General features: G+C 40.8%; 1 long non-coding RNA gene across 1 annotated transcript; it reads left to right on the plus strand.

Annotated features, from left to right (window-relative positions):
* The first annotated feature begins 2,652 nt into the window (after positions 1 to 2,652).
* Positions 2,653 to 7,813, plus strand: LOC134461742 (uncharacterized). Its single transcript, XR_010037388.1, has 2 exons — positions 2,653 to 3,034; positions 6,176 to 7,813. It is a non-coding gene; the product is annotated as an uncharacterized LOC134461742 (long non-coding RNA).
* Positions 7,814 to 23,533: the final 15,720 nt, after the last annotated feature.

Genomic DNA, 23,533 nt, shown 5'->3' on the forward strand with positions numbered 1-23,533 from the left:
AACAACCTATTTATGAGTGTAATATAGATCATTACTCATTTTTGATGTGTAATTTGAATATATGGGTCCATTACTACAATTGGACCATTTCTCCATTCACTTCAATGCATTTTTTACGAGATCATAATTTCAACATTTTGCATTACATTTTCAAAATTGCAGGTAAAACCTGTTTCTTAAGGCAATATCTTTGTCTTGAAGTAAAACAACTTGTGTGTTTTGTTAAACGATCGTCGTGGTATGCTTTGTAAGTTTCCCTATGGAGCAAATGCATTGATGGCTGACTTCCTGCCACCGCCGGATGGTGCTTATTTGTTTCATCAGTTTTAGCACGATCTCTCTGCAATACGGCGTAAAAATATAAACTCTTCCTTGATTAATTGCACAAAGCAAGTGTTCAAATTAAAGGATGTAGAGTTATATTTCGGAAATTTGTACACAAACCTTTTGCAATTTGACGATATCTCAGCGTCGGTCAGGGAAACCGCTTCTACTCCATTTTTGCATTTTTCGCCGAGATGTGATCAACTTGTTGTTGACCGCTGCTCTCTTGTGGCGGTTTCCGTGTACTGCAGGACGTTTGGAAATGACACGCAGGATGTTTTTGAGTTTGATTTTTTTTTGTGTCAGCTTGGAGAGGGCTTTGAATTTCATGCATCAAATATGATGCATCCGGTGCGATAGGGTTAACAATGTTTTTTATAGCATCATCTCATCGGTTAATGTAATTAACTGTTAAGTGTTGTCTTTTATTTTGTTTTTAGTCTTCCTCGACATTTGCTGCCTTTTATTGTCCCCGTCCCAACTCTTTTGAGATGTGTTGTTTTTACATATTCATGAATATCCCCCAAAACAATAATTTAATCAGTTTTAAAGGCTTATATGTTTTCTCTCTGCCATTCTCCATCTAACGTAAGAATCAGACGTTTTGAAAATGGCAGTATTTTGTTGTCCGTAAATGCGTTTTTGAATGGATTTATAAAGTTTGGAGTAGAAGTGCCAGAATCCAACAGTCTACAATGACGTACACTTTCCCATCCAAACCACTACTAACACAATATAATATAGAGCGAGCACAGTCCACAATCTATCTTGTCAATGCCAATGCCATCTTGTATCATACACACACACACACTCACACACACACACACACACACACACACACACACACACACACACACACACACAAATCTCGTGAACTTCGTTAAATCTCTTCTTGCCGGGTGGACTGCCTAAGATATGTGTAGCTAAGAAGAGAGAATCACATGCGTGTGCGCGTACACACACACACACCACATACAAAAAAGACCTACTCCGGATCCCAAAGAAGAGTCAGACTTGCTGATCTAGACACACTTCTATGAGCTATCAATCAGTCACACACAATTGATCATGACAATTCTCTCTCTCTCTCTCTCTCTCTCTCTCTCTCTCTCTCTCTCTCTCTCTCTCTAGTCTCAACTCTTTCTGAAAACTATGTGCCTGAGTGAGTGGGTGAGTGAGTGAGTGAGTGAGTGAGTGAGTGAGTGAGTGAGTGAGTGAGTGAGTGAGTGAGTCAGATAGATAGGCAGACAGGCAGATAGACAGACTCTATGCCCATGTCCTCTCATGTTCTAAAAGGTACAATGTGCAGGAAATGGGCAAAAAGCTTACTGCAACTATGCTGCTCATTGAAACTGGGTTGCCTACTGCCAAATTTGATTTTTTCATGAAAGTTTACAAAGTAATAAACTGATATTTTCTAGTATGGCTAAAGTACAGTTATTTGTGCTGCTAAAAATGGCTTTTTCTGAAAATTGGCAGACCATGGAGAAGATTCCCCTTTTCACATATGAAAAGTGCAATTTTTCCAGTCGTAATGAATATAAAGAATTTGATGGTGGTGGTAAGTATTCATGATAAAGGTGACATAAGTGAATGGGTAGTATGAATTCTGGAAATTCTGAAATTCTGGAACTAAACGTCTTAAACAGTGCACCTTTAAGGTGACTCAGATCCAATTAGGCCTAAATATTATCGAAACTTGAGAGCAATGTTTTCAGAGTTGTGGCTTATTTGAGTCATAGCACTTGTAAAATGAAGTTTATCGACTGCTTGTCACTTAAAACAACAGAACACAACACAACACAAAACGTTTTACCTATATTACCAGTATCAACCGTCACCCCACCACCAGGCCCCCAATGGCTGTGGCAACCTGAGACCCATCAGATGTGTGAATGGTGCCCACACACAGGGGATTATTTCCCATGATCCTTTGCTGGGCTAGTTTACATCCCAAACACATGTAAACGTTTTTGGTGATTGAAGGGTGCATTTGGCCATAGATATAAACACCACAGAGGGTAGTCAGTCACCTATCTCTTTCTAGAATGTGCAGTGAAATGAGTGTAGAAAATAATTATGTCTTTGATTTTCTAAGTTTCAAATCCATTTTACAGTGAAGTTGACCGCGTTGTGATCTGCTCACCTACCTACAGTAGATAATCCTTCCCTCTGCATCTCACCACCCCAATGGCTGTGGCCACCTGACCACAATCAGATGTGTGAATGGTCTCCAGACACAAAGCTTTCCTTCCCATGATGCTCTAGCTGGTTTACAGAGAGTGGGGTCTACTAGGCCATGTAAATACTGCAGGTAGTAAACTGGCCATGTCTTGGTGGAAGGAGCATTGAAACTACTGTTGAGGAAGCTTCTGTTGGATATCTCACTACATTTCCACATTAAACTGAAGTCGACCCGGTTGGGACTTTCTTGAACTAAAACGTGACTGTAGTTTGAAAGTGACTGAAATGTCATCACAACCAGAGACATCAGTAAAAGAGGAGACAAAGGAAGAGGTTTTCGATGAGTACTCGTATATGGTCTCCAATCAAACGGTGGATGTGAAGCCTGGATTTAAGCAAGAATGTAAAACTGAAGTGGATGAGTCACTTATTTCTCAAGATTTTGTGAGCAGTAACAAGGATATCAAGGAAGGATTAAAGGAAGAAGATGTTGGACAAAGCAGTAATGGTGGATCTTCTGCAAAATGTAAGTCAACATGGTACAGATCGACAAATAAAAAACATATATCACTGTTTTCAATGTTCCTGTCTAAATTGAAGTGTGAGGTATCGGACAGCTGAAGCAGAAATGCTAATTACATAGTTTTGATATTTACTTCATTATATATATATATATATATATATATATATATATATATGTATATATACCATGGGCTTTTCCAAATGCCTGTACTAGTGTCAGATATGAAAGCCTGGTGTATGTATTTGGACAGCCACCATTTTCCTTTCATCCTTCCGAATACATCCTCTGATGTCTCTTGACAATGCACATGTGACTAAAACTCTTTCTAAACTCTTTATCTTTAAAATTTCTTTTGAATATGTATACACTGTACATTCCAGGCCCATAAATAGTATAAGGGATATATCGTGCTTACAAACATTCAACTGTGCATGCAGGCAAGAATTCCAAAATGCCAAGCGGGTATACGTTTTTTTTACATTGGAAGTCCCCTATGGAGTTTGTGGTTACAACCTGTGTTCTAGTCAGCTGGATGTTGTAGCTATATCCGTGGTTTTTGAAATCCTGCCGACACATGTCTTTTTGTGTGTACATCAGAATCTTTTCATATGGATTGCTATGGTTGGAATCTTCACACCAATCACGTGAGTGATTCATCAATCACCATCAATCAATCATCAATCAATCAATCATCACCATCATGCTTCAATGACTACCGTCCTGTAGCACTGACGCCCATAATCATGAAGTGCTTCGAACGGCTAGTCCTGTCACACATCAAAGCCACCCTACCCCCCACCCTAGACCCCTACCAGTTCGCATACCGAGCCAAGCGATCCACGGAGGATGCAATTTGCTCTGCCCTCCATCCAGCCCTCACCCACTTGGACAATAAAGACTCATATGTGAGAATGCTGTTCATTGACTTCAGTTCAGCATTCAATACCATAATACCACAACAACTCATCAGAAAACTGGACAAACTAGGTTTCAGCACCTCCCTCTGCAACTGGCTGCTGGACTTCCTGATGCAAAGACCACAAGCAGTACGGGTAGGGAACAACACCTCAAGCACCCTGACCCTGAGCACGGGGGCTCCGCAAGGTTGTGTTCTCAGCCCCCTGCTGTTCACGCTGCTGACACACGACTGCACAACGACCCACAGCACTAACCATCTAGTGAAGTTTGCGGATGATACAACACTGGTGGGCCTCATCACCAAGGGCGATGAGACTCACTACAGAGAAGAAGTAGACCTGCTGGCCAGATGGTGCAAAGACAACAACCTCCTGCTGAATGTCAACAAGACCAAGGAGATTGTTGTCAACTTCCAAAGGGTCCAAAAACAACTGCCACCACTGACCATCGACGGCGATGCTGTGGAGAGAGTGAGCAGCACCAAGTTCCTTGGAGTGCACATCAGCGACGACCTCTCTTGGACCACCAACACTACATCACTGGCGAAGAAGGCCCATCAGCGTCTCTACTTCCTGCGCAAACTAAAGAAGGCAAGTGCTACACCCTCCATCATGACAACATTCTACAGAGGAACCATAGAGAGCGTCGTGTCCAACTGCATCACAGTGTGGGGAGGAAGCTGCACGGAGAAAAACAGGAAGACACTCCAGCGTGTTGTGAACACAGCGAAGAAGATCATTGGAGTACCACTCCCCTCCCTGCAGGACATTTACACCACACGCCTCACCCGGAAAGCACTGATGATCATCAAAGACACAAGCCACCCTGCACACAAACTGTTCAGCCTCCTGCCCTCTGGAAAGAGGTACAGGCGCCTCCGTTCCCGTACCACCAGGCTGGCGAGCAGCACAATGCACCAAGCGATCAAGATGCTGAACACTCAACCCACTCTCCCTCCACTGTCAGCCCCTAGCCAGCAAGGCCACTGACAACCCCCCCCCCCATCCCCCACCACCATATCTGCGACTGAACATTCCACCTGCACTACTATACTTGTGACTGAACTTTCAACCTGCACTAACTCAAAACATGCACACACACACACACACACACACACACACACACACACCACACACACACACACACACACACACACACACACACACACACACACACACACACACACAACACACAAGCACACTGCACTTTCTGCACTAAACTCAAACATACACACACTGACACACACACACACACACACACACACACACACACACACACACACACACACACACACACACACACACACACACACACACACAGACACACGAACACACACACAGACGCACACCGCACCTTCTACCTGCACTAAACACATACACACACACACACACACACACACACACACACACACACACACACACACACACACACACACACACACACACACACACACACACACACACACACACACACACACACACACACACACTGCTGCTGGTGTACTTGACAGACCTTTTTAATATTTATTTTTCTTCAAATGCTACTATTACCATGTCAGAACGCTATAAAGGACTTTTTTAGGAAAAGCACAAAAGCACAACAATACCTCTTTAATGTATGTCCTCTACAAGTCTTCTGTTGTCCAGTCTTGCACTTTAAATGTCTGTATGAGCACTGTCTATGTCCATACTGTCTTAAGTCCATGTATAAGTACTGTCTATGTCCTTACCTAGATTAGTCTATGTCTGTATGGGAAAGCAAGAAATGTAATTTCAAATTCTTTGTATGACCAGTGCATGTAAAGAAATTGACAATAAAACCTACTTGACTTGACTTGTGAGTGACAGCAACTTCCAAGTAATCAGAAGCGGCATTCAATTCAGAAAGCCTACCATGTCACACAATTTTGTGTTGTTTATTGAGCATACCAAAGAATTCAGAGAGACGTGACAATATGTTCTCCTAAATGGTGTGATTAAGAGTACAAAATCCACCCAAATGTATGAAATGGCCAGCCGTCCAGAAAAAAGATTCTTGTCATACACTGTGCAGGGCTCCAATGGGCCTTCCAATCTTTAAACACCACGCCACTTAGTATTTTGGAAATCTTGTCTGTGCGTGCAACGGAATATTAATAAGCATGAGAAATGAATGTATGATGTCATGTTGAAATAATTTTATGAATGATCTTGCCATATGGTCTTACAGTGTATTTTTGTGTTCCAGGTGATGTTGAAAATATCCAGTCTGATGGGAGAGAAAAGACAGATGAAAACGGATGCACAGAAAGACCAGATAGTCAACAAGTGCACAGCTTTCAGTGTTCTTCTTGTGAAAAGACTTTTCCTAAAATGAAACATCTCAGGGCACACCAGATAATCCACTCAGGGATAAAGCCATGTCAGTGCTCTGTGTGTGAAAGGAGTTGTACTCACATGAAGAATCTCAGGGTACACGAGACAATCACCTCAGGGGTAAAGCCATTTCAGTGTACTGTCTGTGGAAAAAGTTTTAGTCAAATATGTTCTCACATGGCTCACCAAAGGACCCATTCAGGTGAAAGGCTATTTCAGTGCACTGACTGCGGAAAGATTTTTAATCAAACGTATGCTCTTACAGAACACCAGAGGATTCATTCAGGTGAAAAGCCACTTCCTTGCTCCGAGTGTGGAAAATGCTTTCGCCATATGTCAAGCCTAAAAAATCACAAGAGAAGGCATCTAGTCGGGCGGAGTGTTCCAAAGAGAAGGAGCAGCTACATGGAAGGCCACCAGTGACAAAGCCTTCTGTTTTGCTGCTCCTTTTCTTTGGAACAATCTGCCCAACTACATTCAGAATGTCCCCTCACTGGCCATGTTTAGACAACACCTTAAACCACATCTTTTCCTGGAGGCTTATAGCAGAGACAGTATGTATAAGAGACGGAACACTCGAAAAACCTTCCATAGGAATGAACGAGAGCATTTGGCTACGCGAACATAGCGTTTGCCAGCGTCCCTCCCACCTGTCCGGTAACGAGAGCCAATTGCTTGCTGAGCTGCACTGTCACTTATCCAATCATCTTGCCGTCTCGACACAACCTTTTACAACTACTCTTAGTCAAGCGGCATGCCCTGAGAATCTGCTTCAGCCGGTCGGTTGCTGATGACATGTGCGGTTCACATCGGGTAGCTACTCGCATTGGGTTGCCACTTCATCTCACAGACCGTGAAGGAGAAAGTATGTCGTGAAATTTTGCGCATTACTAATCTGAAATAGCATCCCAAATACTCAGAATGGAAGCGTAGCCAAGATAGCGGCTGAGTGAAAGGACTTAACCTTAACGACTTTGCTTATAGCTACTAGTTCCACAAGCACAGGTACCTATATGTGCATGCACACACACGCTCACGCATTGACACACTCTCACACGCACACATTCCTACACTGATACCTTGTTGATCGTCCTTGGGTGTTTTGGAAGGCGCTATGTAAAACTAAGTACTGTATTATTATTATTCAAGTGAACAGGCCATTTCAGTGTTCTGAATGTGGAGAGAAAATGTAGTCCAACAGGCTGTTGTACTAAAGTTCTGTCCACATTCAGAACACTCAAACAGCGCATCTCAAGAGACACCAGAATATTTGCACGACGACAAAACTATGAAATTAAATTGAATCAATGTTAATGACACATGCTCTGCACATCTATGTTTACCATTAATGCTATTCCAGTATTTTTCAACATTGTTTTTTTTAATATGTCTTTGTGCTATGCATGCTAGTAACTGTATTCAGAAGTGCAAAGGGCACCAGATATCAGATACTGGATATCAGAAGGGCAATGTACACCAACCTTGAATAAAATAAGCATGTAAAAATTCATTCATAGCACATGTTTAGAGTGATTAAAAAACAAATATAGACTGACTATAACAACTGCTATGGTTATATGAATGCTAGCAACTGTACAATAGGTATAACAAAATCATATCTGATGGGAAATGTACACCAACCTTGAAAAGATGAAATGTGTAAACACAGTAAGCATGTACGAAATCATACTTGGCAATATTCACATCACTGTTGCATGTTTGGAGTAACTATTAATAAAACAAGTAAAGAATGGAATAGGGTTGATTCATCTTATAATTTACATGTTTTACATGTGTATACAATACACTTTATGCTAAGGAAAAAACACACATGTGTTCCAAATTTAGAGGAACCTTAAATGGGGTTACATGGGGAAACTTGTGAGATTTTCTACAGAGAAATTTTTATTTTTGGTTAAGTTTGAATCCCTGATTTCAATTTCACCTTAGTTTTCCATGCAACTTCATGCTCAGGGGAAAAGCACACCAGCATTCCAAATCCCACGGAGAGGTTCCAAATGCAGAATTGTTACTGTGGGAAGATGGTGACAATTTATACTTGGAGAGTTTCATTTTATGTTTTGCATTCCTTATTTCTAACTAAATGTCAAGGAAAGTAAGACATAGAGAAAGGGTGAGAGACATCAGAAAAACACCAGACACAGGTGGATAATTCCTCAAAAAATATGTCTAGTTCTTTAATAATCATTCTAGCGAAAAGCCTTGTTAGCTCTCTCCATGCTGACAGGAGAATGAAAATAAAACTATTTAATATCAAATTAAGCTAAAAGTTTAAATACTGTAGAGTATATGAGTGATTCTCTAATTCGCCTACACTTTTAAGTCCGTGGATTTGATTTGGCAATTCCACTAACTATTAACTGCATCCAATGATGTTTTGGACATTAGAAAACATTTATCTTTCATATAATTCAGAAAGTGTAGACATAGCATTCTTTCCCTCAGCAAGAATGAATATTTAATACTGGTTTTGGGCGTTTTCATGCCGTCCTGTTTTCCAAATGTCAGATTCAGTCTTCATATTAGCATGTAAAGAAACTTGTTTTGCCCAAGACGATTGCAAATGTTGATTCACAGTAATCATCACAATATGACAAAACTGTCAGAAAGACCACTGTCCTTTCCATTATACATGAAATTTGCCATTTTGTGTGTGTCCACGAAAACTGTGTTAACCCTTTAAGCGCCACAATTTATTTTTCAAAAAAGCTGAATTTTGGCATGATAAATTCAAATGACTGTGGCTTGACACTGGTAACAGATAGAGCTTGACTGTCAATTAGACAAATATTGGGGATGACCCCAAGATTATTTTGGGAGTAAATATGCATACCTAATTTGCATATTATGACGTCATATGGTGGCGGCCATTTTGAATTTATAATAATTTTTGGGAAAATATTGATAATTTTCAATAGATTATTGAATTTATTTAGCAATATTTGACATTCCATTACTATCACGTAGTGCACATACACTATGGTCAAGGACATAAGTAGTTTTAGGCAGAATATATATAGTATATATTGTAATATTGCAATAGGCCTAATATAATGCAATATTTTTCAAGAAAAGCTGAATGTTGGCATGATAAATTCAAATGACTGTGGCTTGACACTGGTAACAGATAGAGCTTGACTGTCAATTAGACAAATATTGGGGATGACCCCAAGATTATTTTGGGAGTAAATATGCATACCTAATTTGCATATTATGACGTCATATGGTGGCGGCCATTTTGAATTTTTAATAATTTTTGGAAAATATTGATAATTTTCAATAGATTATTGAATTTATTTAGCAATATTTGACATTCCATTACTATCACGTAGTGCACATACACTATGGTCAAGGACATAAGTAGTTTTAGGCAGAATATATATAGTATATATTGTAATATTGCAATAGGCCTAATATAATGCAATATTTTTCAAAAAGCTGAATGTTGGCATGATAAATTCAAATGACTGTGGCTTGACACTGGTAACAGATATAGAGCTTGACTGTCAATTAGACTAATATTGGGGATGACCCCAAGATTATTTTGGGAGTAAATATGCATACCTAATTTGCATATTATGACGTCATATGGTGGCGGCCATTTTGAATTTTTAATAATTTTTGGAAAATATTGATAATTTTCAATAGATTTATTGAATTTATTTAGCAATATTTGATATTCCATTACTATCACGTAGTGCATACACTATGGTCAAGGAAAATAAGTAGTTTTAGGCAGAATATATATAGTATATATTGTAATATTGCAATAGGCCTAATTATAATGCAATAATATTGAAATATATAATGCAAACATTACTACTTTTGCCTGGAGGGCCGAACATGTTTGTATCTGTAACCTGTACCTTTTTAGCTTGTGAAACTTTCACAGAAAGGGTCAGCACACACATATTCAATTCATATTTATGCCTATTTTTACATCTGTATAGCCTATGGCCTTTGGAGCAGGCGCTGTATAGGCAGTAAAATGGTTGATCATGGCACAGTCTAGCTCAGTGACTTCTACAGTTTGTCACTTACATTTCACAAAACTAATGGGCAAATTGTCAACATAATGGGTATGAAATCACAAGTATTATATCCATAGTATTGTGTCCAACGTAATTAGGCTACGTTATAGCCTGACACCTGAAGCCGATCAGGAACACAATCCCCGCCCCCTCGCGTGGAGAGCGCAGCGCCCTTCCACCCTCTCCCCCGTTTGAGAGAAATATATCGCCACCTCTTTCGTCTTTATTTGCTGTTTTACTGATTTATAACTCTTACAAAGACAGTCAAAACGCTGTGACCAGTCTGATTGTCAACAACGAGTCTAAAACATTCATGTTTTAGGGTTGCCTATGCGTCTTCTCTTCACCGTGCGTTCTATTACCAAAACCTCTCCATGCGGAGATATGGCACGTTCGCCGCTGCCATCCACCCAGTAGAAGTCAGAAAGAGGGACAGAATAGCCTTGGTCTCATTAGCCGCGCTTCAGCGGCCCGGGGCCGCCCGGGGCTCAGGAGAGTGGCCGGCTCGGAGCTGCCGGCCCGGGCCATTTTTTGCCTGATCGGACTCATAGCCGACCCCAGGCACATTCAGGTACACGCCTTGTTTGTGAAACGTCAGTCGGGCACAGCCCACTTTCGCCCCAAATCACAGAAGGACAACAACAGAACGACAAAGGAGGAGAATAAAATGGAGCAAACTGCTGGAGCAGGTCGCCGTTTGGCTCGTAGCCTACGGACAAAGACGACAAGAACTGCAAAGAAAATGGCTTGCCTTTCAAGAACAGTTTTATTACATGGCAAAGTTGTCGATCCAGAAGCTGTATGGGACGCAGCGCATGTTAAGAAGACAAAGACGCATGAAAATACGAGCAGCTCGACAACTGAGAGTGAACAGAAGGAGACGTGCAAACATGCCCAGTTAATCCCCCCAATCGCGCACAGAAGCATGAGCCCCGGACATAGCGAGACATGAATGTGCAGGTAATTGAATAAGTTACCATGTGAAAGGAGACCAAATCCCTGAGACATAGCACCTTCATCAGTTGCTATAGAAAATTTATATCATAGCCCCGGACATAGCGACACACCCCCTCGTTGCGGCGTGCGTGCTACCTGTCTGTTCATTCATGTTATTTCCATCCATTTGACATTTAAAGCCCTTGTGTAAATTTCAAACTGTGTTTGGCGATCAGTCTGAAACGTGCGATATAGCCTACCAGACCTTCGGCGATAATAGCGCAAAAGCTAAATAAGCCGACATAAATGTCATGTGTGAGTATTTGTGAGACACTTTTTATTGGTGTCCCCAGTGGAAAGCATGCCAAAGCACGATAATGGCACAAGAGTTGGCGGCTAAAAGCAGAAAAAAGCCGACATGACTTAGCTATGACATCCCAAGTTTAAGTGTAGTGGTGCCCATGATCCGATAACAACAAAAAAGTTATGTTGACTAAATAACTTTAAAAACACAAACAGAAGTGCCAAGGTTGCATCCTATGAAATTATGCCATAAGAAAGCCAAACACCCCAAACTAATGCTTAACCATAATTTGCCCAGAATTTAGCGATAAGTCCCCCATGCAGCCACATTTTTACACAGAGGTTGACCCCGCCTCCGAGCCTCGGCGGTGCTTGCTGGCCCATCGAATTCGAAGGGCCAGGGAAATCGGCCCTTAGCCCCACAACCTGGCCCGGCGGCCATCTTTAGCACCTAGCCCCCTTTTGATGAGATCACCGTCAGCCCCCTTTTGTCCGGGCCAGCCCGGGGCTGGCCCTGCAATGAGACCAAGGCTAATGAGTGCGTGTGTGCTGCTTGGTGAACAGTGTTTGTCTGATCCCAGGATTATTGCGTTTGCGTCCGGATAGGTGGCTACCGGGGGCTGAATGGAGGCAGCCCAAGCTAACATTACCAGACCCACTTCTCTCACCCCTAATTCCTCCACCAATACCTGTATGGACACCACGATTGCATTCGCCACTACCACCGACTCACTTGAGATCGGATAAAGTCACCGAATGAGTTTCAATGTATGTGTGTGCTTAGAGAACATCCTTGCTTCGCATGTCGGCATCACAGCCTTCGGAAGTTTCGCCACGGTAAACAAAGAGTGCTCGTCCGATCATTATCCCCCTCGTGAGATAAAAACTGTCCTTCGGAGTCAGAATAGGCAAATAACATGCTCAGAACTTCATCACGATTCAACTTCTCACTAGCCATGATGAAATAGCTCGCTGATAGTTCACTGATAACAACACAAACCCAACTCGCACGCCTCGAGTCAAAGACGCAAAGTGGCTACTTCCGCATTTTGTAGTCGCGTCACAGGTCGCGTCTTTTACTGCTTCACCAAAGACTCTGTGAACTACAAAATGACGCAATCGTAGTCTTGTTTGAAAGGGTAGCATGTGTGCCAACTACTGGTAGGGGGGATGAACACCATTAAGACCGTTGGTTTGATCCACATGCGCTTTTGTTCATGATGACGTACAGTCTCAATTCTGCGACTTTGGCGATTAAAGGGTTAACCGTGTCACGGTCTAAAACCTCCTCCATAAATCAGTAATGGTTTGGTCTTAGGCCATACGAATAACATCACGTGATGTCATAACCTCTTTGGCAGGATACGGGAAGACTTTTTGGTAAATTTTGAGCTCCATCCTTCCATAATTTAATCCACTCTTTTTCATGTTCTCATAGCGGGAAAATTGCCTGTCAACTGTGTTATCAACATATTCATAAGAATCTGAATTAGAAATCACATGTAGAAAAACACAGATAAAGCATACAGATACATGAATTGATTAAGGTGTTGTGGTGGAACTTCTGAGGTCCTCAGTTAGCACAACACCATAAAAATGGCTGAAATGTCAACGGTATTACCGTCAATGGTGTTACAATCAAGTATGACAGTCAGGGTTGCCAGATGAGGCTGATGATTTCCAGCCCAAAAAAATGATCAAAATCCGCCCTAAAAACCCGCCCAATTCTATTGATATGGCAGTGGGAAGGTTTTTCTGATAGATGCCATTTTTACCCGCACACGGCCATCCTAAGCAGCCCAATTGGGCGGGAACCAGCCCAATCTGGCAACACTGATGACAGTTGAGGAGGAGTATGTTTTTGCCAATTTATATCCATATTGACAGACAAACAAACAAAATAATTTGTGTTCTAGGGAGATGGGTTTGTCTGCTCTGTTTTTTTCTCCTAAAAAAGTGCCGACTTGTTCCCCTGCACTGTTGACCGTAACACAGTTGAGTAACACGGTTGACTGTTTTGAAAGTGTTTTTGCGCTATTGATCCCTTATGTGTTGGAAAAATCCTATGAACATACACTAGGGATTATCTCTGGAGAAGGAAGTCTTGTGTAAGGAGGGTGACTAAATTCAAATCAGACGTTACAGGGATTTATGATGAAAAATGTGTCAGTCTGTATCACAGTGACTCATAAAATCCTACTTATGAAGCTCAACAATCACATTTTCTATATCAGTTGCACAGATTAATGACAACATTACTGCTAAGGGACATAAGCACTTTCAAACATATATTGTTTCAACTCTGTAGTATTTTTATATATGTTTGAAATGACATAGTATTTGTCAATAACACTGTTGACAAAATAATTAAGCAAATGTTCGCTTTCATTAGAGTATTAATCAAATGATTTAAGATTAAGCTTGGCAATTTGTTTGTTTGGAAACTTAAATATATACACTATAAAATGTATTAAAAAAAATACTGATAATTGACATTTTGCTTTTGCCAAAAGCGTAGGGGAATCGTAGAATCACTCTTATACATATTTTGTCCAACAAATAATGATCTTTACCATGGGAACGCTGTGACAATCTATTTTTAATTTATCTTTTTTCATTTTAAGTAACTGTTGAATCCCTAATTTCTAACTACATCATGACAGGACAATAGACATTAGAATCAAAAACTGAAGGCAGGTTGCTAATTTCTCATCCCACTTAGTTCCTCACACAGGATAGAAACTACTATTGCTACTGCCAGTCCCTCCAGGAATTTGTGATGTTGCGATTAGCAACTTTTTCGCAACTTCAATGAATTCCTGCGAATTCTGCACGACAACTTTAACCAATCACCTCGATTTCCCGCAACTTTGAACCTTTCCATGTCCATTAGATGCATATATATGCCTGTGTTTGCATTTGCGTTTGCGGCTGAGTTTTCATCTTCCGGACATTTTAGTAACATGACGGTCAAATATTTTACCATTCCTAACTAGCTTGAATTTTCACTTGCATAACCTGCACAAGACCGTGCATGAATAACTAAACACCCCCACCAACTCTGTTAAATGCAATAAGATCAGACAGACACACACACGGAGACTGTCCGTCACTACAGCTTTCGGCACCAACTCTTCAAGGCACTCGATTCCACACACACCCACGCGCACCTCTCTCTAACACATCGTCACCATCATCCATAGCCTACATAACATACAGGTAGTGGGAAAACGACCAATACAAAGTGATAATTTAATTTCCCCAAACAGTGCAAGCGCACTGCGAACAAGTGAACAGTGCAAGTAAACGTGAACATAATGTCAGCTGGGGAACGGGGGGATCGAACATCCGAAGCGCAAGCAAGCAGACGGTTCTGAAGCATCCCATTTGACGTGCTATTGCTGAAGCCATTCACAAGCCTACACAACACAACTTCTCGCTCAAGCCTTGATATTTTCTCTCGAGATGATCGCCAAGGCTACCACAGGCACAATCTCGGCAGAAAACTGCACCGAAAGTCATCAACTGGCTTATTTTCACAGATACCCCCGACCAGCAAACTACTACTACTGCAACAAACAAACTGATAAGAACTGCTCATTGGGATCTATCTCGAGGAAGTCACAGTGAACTTGTGAAACGTATGTTTACACAACGGCTGAGACGAAGGGAAAACTAACACTTATCACCTGAATCTGCGATTATTTATGGCAGCAGGCAGGCTAGATAGCTAATACCTAGCGAGCTGATAGCACAACAGACAACGGCTGAATCTCAAATGGTGCACTTGTGCACTTTAGTGTTCATGTTTCAGTGCGCATGCCGTATTGGTTGCGCACTGAAACATAGTGCCCGAAGTGCACAAGTGCACCATTTGAGATCCAGCCAAACGTTTGCCTACCTGACCTGAGTTGTTGAGGGTGTCACTATTTTGTTTCTTGTCTTCATTTCTGAAAGTATTTCCATTTGGGGGCAGCAATAGTCTAACTGATGTGTTGAAAACAAGACCAGCTATCTTATTTTATTACTGGATTTTGAACACGGTCACTGTTTGTTTATCATTCGTCTCATGAGAAGCGCTAGCAGTCAGCTGTCAAGAATCTGACTGTCAAACTCATCTCGGCTATTCTGATTGGTTGACAGGAGTCACATTTTCCCTCAAAGCCATGATTGGCTGTTTATCTACATTTCGAGGACGTAGCTGTGTGCGCCCAAGAAGAGAAAATAGATTTTAGATAGACGGGGCCTACCATTAGATAAATAGGCCTGCCATTATTTTATTGTTTGAAAGCCCGCTACACAGCTTATGAGGTTACTACCTAGGCTACCAAGCCTACCTAAAAAATACCAAAATGACCACTGAAAATAATATAAAAACATTAGAGTACTGGAATGTGGCAGTGTCCTTTACTTTCAAGCGTGGGGAAACATAGGCTATTAAAAATCGCAACAAAAATCGCACCTTTCACTTCATGCCGCAACAAAATCGCAACAACACAGTAAGAAGCTCCGCAACTTTTATCGAGATTTTCCGTAAATCCTCGAGCATCATCTGGCAATTCAGATCGCAGATTTTTGAGAAAATGCCCGCGATTTCCTGGTGGGACTGTATTGCTGAGTGCATTCACACACACATGCACGCACGCACACACACACACACACTCGCCATGTTGTAGTGGTAAAATGCCAGTATCCTGAAGATATTTGACTCATAAATCGGTATTAAAAGCAATGTCATGTAAAAAAGTCATAATCATACACTGCATACTTTGAGAATGTTTCATTAACCACAACCAGCTCACTCTCTCTGTGTGGTCAATTGGGGTAAATTCTGTGGATTGGCAGGAACTGTAGGCACCACAGGAGGTCTGGCCATTTGTGCTTAGGGCTATTCTTCTCCCAGTGGACAGATAAGAGCCTGCGATTCACCTCCAGAGACAATGGGAATCCCCACACCTTGTAGACAGACAGGGGACGGTCGCTTCAACTACAAAAAGCAGATAGGCCAGGGAAAAAAACTATTATGTGTTGGTGGTGCAAGGGCAAGGACACAGAAGTCCAGAGTTCCGAAATGCTTTAATTCAATGTCATGCTTGATGCTTTGGATACATAAACTGGCTAAAATCAACAATTGGACACCATGCTCTCTCACTATCTAAAAAGAACAAGCTGGATTCTAACTCATGTATAGTATGTTTGTAAAATGTGTTTTTTTTAACGGTTTTATAAAGTTTGGAGTAGAGGTGCCAGGATCCAACAGCTCACAATGACATACAGTTTCCCATCCACACCACCATACAGCAACACAGCACAACATAACATAGAGCCAGCACAGTCCACAATTTATCATGACAATGCCTCTTCTCACTTTTCTTTCTGAAAGGATTGTGTGTGTGTGTGTGTGTGCGTGCGTGCGTGCGTGTGTGCGTGCGTGCGTGCGTGCGTGTGTGAGACGTGACGCCTTGTTTTTTCGTAACATTGGTTAAAAACCTACAAAAATGTTATTTTTCCTCTTAAAAACAAATGTCAATAAAGAAGATGTGGTACATTATGTTTCATATTAGTCTTAGATGTGAAGAAACATTTTTATTAAGATTTATGTAAAGGTTTATATGTCAAATATCCTGCGGTGTGACTGTAACATTAATGAAACCTGGACTATAATATATATATATAAATTAACCAACAGCATTTTGAATAATGTATGAAGCATTCGGCATGATTGCATAAATAGGTAACACTTTATAATAAGTACCATTTTTTGAGCATTAGTTAACCCTTAGTTAAGCCTTATTTTAATATTAGTTAACCCTTAGTGAAGCACAAGTTAGTCATTATGTAAGTATTATTTCTTATTTCTTAATCATTAACTACTACCGTTAGTAAATGGTTTGTGTGTACTGATGTAACTGTTCGCTAAGCAAAGTTAAGCCTTAGTTAAGCCTTATTTTTAACATTAGTTAACCCTTACTGAATCACGAGTTAGTCATTATGTAAGTATTATTTCTCATTTCTTAATCATTAACTTCTATTGTTAGTAAATGGTTTGTGTGTGCTGATGTAACTGTTCGCTAAGCAAAGTTAAGCCTTAGTTAAGCCTTATTTTAACATTAGTTAACCCTTAGTGAATCACGAGTTAGTCATTATGCATTTCTTGGTAATGATTCGTTTATGGTGATTGAACTTTCTGATAAGCATTAGTAAACCATCATTAAAATGTCAGATAACCCACCTTTATTTATGAAAAAAACATTATCTCTTTGTTGCCTCCTACCACCTAACCATTACCAAGTACTATTAGGCATGTATGGCAACGGTTTGTAAACTCTTGCTTTAGCATTAGTGAAATCTTAATTAACCCTTTTGTAATGGTTAGTGTGTGATGACTGGTAACATGGCAAACAGTAAGTTGAGGCTCATGTGACTGCCCCTCATGGATGTTTCTGGACATTAACAAATGACTTGATAAGCATTGCTTATGCATTATCATGGATTTATAACCCATTACTTAAGTATATCTGGGGAACTTCCAAACAATCAGAAGCAGCATTCAATTAAGAAAACCTGACTTGTCACACAATTTTGTGTTGTTTATTGACCATATCAAAGAATTCAGACAGACGCGACAATATGTTCTCCTAAATGGTGTGATTAAGCATACAAAATCTACCCAAATGTATGAAAAAGCCAGCCGTCCAGAAAAAAAAGATACTTGTCATACACTGTGCAGGGCTCCAATGGGCCTTCCAATCTTTAAACACCACGCCACTTAGCATTTTGGAATTTTTTTCTCTGTATCATGTCATGTTGAAATAATTTTATGAGTGATCTTGCCATATGGTCTTACAGTGTATTTTTGTGTTGCAGGTGATGTTGAAAATATCCAGTCTGATGGGAGAGAAAAGACAGATGAAAACGGATGCACAGAAAGACCAGATAATCAACAAGTGCACAGCTTTCAGTGTTCTTTTTGTGAAAAGAGCTTTCCTAAAATGAGAGCTCTCAAGACACACCAGATGAGGCACTCAGATAAAAAACCATTTCAATGCTCTGTCTGTGGAAAAGGGTTTATCAGCATGAGTTATCTCAAGGTACACCAGATGGTCCATTCTGGACAGAAGCCATTGCAGTGCTCTCATTGTGGAAAAAGTTTTAAATACATTTGGAATCTCAAGGCACACCAGAAGATCCATTCAGCTGAAAGGTCATATCAGTGCCCTGAGTGTGAAAAGGGCTTTGTCAGAATGAGTGATCTCAAGGTACACCAGAGGATCCATTTTGGGCAGAAGACATTTCAGTGCTCTAAATGTGGAAAGAGTTTTACTCAAAAGGGTAATCTGAAGGTACACCAGATGACACACTCAAAGTGAAAAACCATTTCAGTGCTCTGTTTGTCGAAATGGGGTCAGCTCTATCTTCCCACGGCCCATTGGTCCCACAGCCCATTGGTCCGACATTGCTAAGACTTTTTAATTCATTTTTAGGCCCATTGGTCTCACAGCCCATGGGTCCCACAGTCCATGGGTCTCACACCACAAAGACTTTTAACATTATTCTTTAGGCCCATTGGTCCCACAGCATATTCCTGCTGCTTCATGTTCCCACATTTCTAAGAAATTATTCACATTTAGCCCCGGAAATGTTCCTCAACTACACACATAGAAGACATATATCCTAAAAATATATTTTCTTTAATGCCAGCTTACCACCGGGGCATGAATGACACTGTTCAGGTGCGCCACCCCTGACTGTGATGATATTTTTTGGACCATTTTTTATTGTGTAAAGCCAATTTGAGTAGCCATGGAAGACATATTGTTATTGTTATTATTAGTAGTAGCAGTGTAGTTGTAGGTACATTTCTACTTTTGGAAATTAAGCTAAAAAACTGAGCTGAGGAATTGATTAAAAAAAAGGTTAGCACGTGTAGGCCACACTGTAAAGGGCTAAATGTCTTTACACCTTTTTTGTTATTATTGTACTCAGAAATGTGGGAACATTGAGTTGTGGAACATATATGCCTCGGACCTAGACTGTGGGACCATTGGGCTGTGGGACCAATGGGCCTAAAAAATAATGTTAAAAGTCTTTGTGATGTGGGACCACTGGGCTGTGGGACTAATGGTCTGTGGGACCAATGGGCCTAAAAAATTAAAATAAAAAAGCAATATGGGACCAATGGGGCTGTGGGACCAATGGGCCTAAAAAAATGAAAAAAAAAGTCTTAGTGACGTGGGACCAATGGGTTGTGGGATCAATGGGCTGTGCAACCAGTGGGCCATGGGACCAATGGGCAGTGGGACCAATGGGGCGTGGGAACATAGACACGCTCCCGTGGAAATTAGGGGGTCAGCCCTATGTTCCCACGGCCCATTGGTCCCACAGCCCATTGGTCCCACATTCCTAAGACTTATGTGTTCTTTCCAAATTAGGCCCAATGGTCCCACAGCCCATTGGTCCCACATCACTAAGACTTTTTAATTTATTTTTAGGTACGTTGGTCCCACAGCTCATTGGTCCCACAGCCCATTGGTCCCACATCACAAACACTTTTAACATTTTTTATTTTTTATTTAAATGTTTTATTCAAACTGCACATTGGAGACTGGTCAAACACAATTTCAAACTTCTGTGCTGACCCTGTTACATAGATTTTTGACAATAAAGTACTCTTGACTTGACTTGACTCTTTTGTCTTGGAAAAGAAAGACGAAGTTTTCACTCAGTATCTTCATTGTAACTTAGCACAGTGAGGGATGCCCATGTAGAGCCTGCATGGGAATGTTCCTCAACTACGGTACATTGGGAAGATATATATCCAATAAATACATTTTATTTTATGGCAGCTTACCACCTTGACACTGTTCAAGTGCACCACCCCCGACTGTGATGATATTTTATAGGCCAATTTTTGCAGCCATAAAAGGCACATCATTATTGGTACTATTAGTAGTAGCCGTAGTATAAGTAGTACCAGTGCAGTTGTTGGTGGGTTTTTTTTTTTTTTTACTTTTGGAAAAAAAGCTAAAAAAAAAAAAAAAAAAAGCTGAGGAAATAATACAAAAAAATAATAAACAAAATGTGTAGGCCACATTGTATCGGGTTAAATGTCTTTACACCTTTTTCACCATTAGTTTACTCAGAAATGTGGAAACATGGGGCCATTCTCAAAACCTAGTGCAGCCTAATTAGTCACACCCAGTGATTGGATACTCTTTATTAGTCACACCCAGTGATTGGATATTCCGTAGAGTTCACCAAAGAGTATCCAATCACTGGGCGGGACTAATTAGGCTGATACACTTGGAAGTGCACTGCACTAGGTTTTGAGAAGGCCCCATGGAGATGTGGAACATGGGGCCTAAAAAACATGTTTGTGATGTGGGACCAATGGGCTGTGGGACCAATGGGCTGTGGGACCAATGGACCTAAAAAATCAAATAAAAAGCAATGTGGGACCAATGGACTGTGGGACCAATGGGCTGTGGGACCAATGGGCCTAAAAAATGAAAAAAGGTCTTATTGACGTGGGACCAATGGGCTGTGGGACCAGTGGGTTGTGGGACCAGTGGGCCTTGGGACCAATGGGCTGTGGGAACAATGGGGCGTGGGAACATAGGTACGCTCCCGAAATAGTTTTAGGCAAATGAGTGATCTCAATGAACATCAGAGGAGCCATTCAGCTGAAAGGCCATTGCAGTGCACTGACTGCGGAAAGATCTTTAGACAAATGGGCGCTCTTAAAGAACACCAGAGAACATTATCATTTAGGTGAAAAGCCACTTCTTTGTTCCGAGTGTGGAAAATGCTTTCGCCATATGTCGGGCCTAAGAGCTCACAAGAGAAGGCATCTGGTCGGGCAGGAGTGTTCCAAAGAGAAGGGGCAGCTACATAGAAGGCAACCAGTGACAAAGCCTTCTGTTTCGCTGCTCCTTTTCTTTGGAACAATCTGCCCAACTACATTCAGAACGTCCCCTCACTGGCCATGTTTAGACAACACCTTAAAACACATCTTTTCCTGGAGGCTTATGGCTGAGATTGCCACAGGCACATGCTCCTATGTGACACGCACACACCAGCACACATTCCTACACTGTTACCTTGTTAAGTGTCCAAGGGTGTTTTGAAAGGCACTATATGAACCTAAGAATTATTATTATTATCATCAGGGTGCGATTTGTTGGAAAACCAGAAGGGGGGATATGTTTCAGATGATAAGCAATATCAATGGAATTACATTGAACTGTGATAAAATCATGTAGAAAAAGTGGCGATATCAAGACCAGAAGGGTGGACAATCCCCCCATCCCCCCCTACAAATCGTACCCTATCATTGTTATTGTTATTATTGTTATTATTATTATTATTATTATTATTATTATTATTATTATTATTATTCAAGTAAACAGTAGCCTCGCGAGCCATCCTACGTACTTCCGCCAAAGGATTGGCTCCACTACTGTAGTCTGGCCGTGCTTCTCTTTGGAGTGCCTGGAGCAGTAGAATTTTGATCGCAACGCCCCCCCCCAGAAAACAGCCAATGATCGAATACGCCACCCACGTGGGGGCGAAAGCGGGAGGACGCTCGTGACAATGACGTACACATATGCGCCAGAGCCATTGGTCTGCGCTATGTTGTTGTTGAGTAACTGCCGGCGATTGGGTGAGAGGTGTCCAATAATTTCAAACCATAACTGAGTGCAAACTTTCTGCCTCCTGCTTCAGAGCAAACAAATGCCAGACCATGAATACGAAATGAAATGGTAGTATTATGGGATGGTCAGGACCAGGCTAGTAAACAGTCCATTTGAGTGTTCTGAATGTGGAGAGAACTTTAGTCAACAACGCATCCACCAACAGAGACACCAAAATATTTGTTCGGGGACCAAACCATGAAATTAAATTAAATGAATGTTTTTGACACGTTATGCACATCAATGTTTACCACTGAGGAAATGCTATTCTAGTATATATATATATATATATATATATATATACTGTGTCCCCCCTTCTGGTCTTGATATCGTGTGTACTGGTAATCGTGTGTACTGGTGTGTGCGCGTCACATAGGAGCATGTGCTTGTGGCACTCTAATATATATAATTCTAAATATGTCTTTGTGCTATGAATGCTAGTAACTGTAGGCCTATGTCAGAAGTCCAAAGTGCACCATATCAGATACTGGATATCAGAAGGGCCAACCCTGAAAATATGAAAGGTGTATATACAGTAAGCATGTAAAAATGCATTCATATCACATGTTTGGAGTAATTAATAATAAAACAGATGTTGATTGACTACAAAAAATGTGATGGTTAAATGAATGCTAGTAACTGTACAATGGGTATAACAAAATGATATCTGATGGAAAATGTACACCAACCTGAAAAGATGAAATGTGTAAACACAGTATGACTGTACGAAATCATACTTGACAATATTCACTGTTGCATGTTTGGAGTAACTATTAATAAAACAAGTAAAACATGAAATAGGGTTGCTTTAAATGAAATGTTACTGTGGGAAAATTGTGACAATTTATACTCGGAGAATTTTGAATAGTTTTAAATTCCTGATAGTTAACTAAATGGCAAGGAAAGTCAGACATAGAGACCGACGGAAAAAACACCGGACACAGGTTAGTTATTTCTCATTCCCACTCAATTTCTCTAAAAATGTCTCTTCGTTTAATAATCATTCTAGACAAAAGCCTTGTAAGCTCTCCCCATGCTGACAGGAGAATGGAACTAATCACTAATTAAGTTTTGAGTCTAAATACTGTATATAGCCTAGTTTACAAAAAAGAATGATCTTTACCATGGGAAACCTGTGACAATGTATCCCTGGACTTTTTTCATTTTAAGTAACTGTTGAATCCCTGATTTGTAACTACATCATGACAGGACAGTAGACATTAGAATCAAATACTGAAGGCAGGT

Source organism: Engraulis encrasicolus, chromosome 13 (assembly GCF_034702125.1).
Source record: "Engraulis encrasicolus isolate BLACKSEA-1 chromosome 13, IST_EnEncr_1.0, whole genome shotgun sequence".
In the NCBI taxonomy this organism is placed as follows: domain Eukaryota; kingdom Metazoa; phylum Chordata; class Actinopteri; order Clupeiformes; family Engraulidae; genus Engraulis; species Engraulis encrasicolus.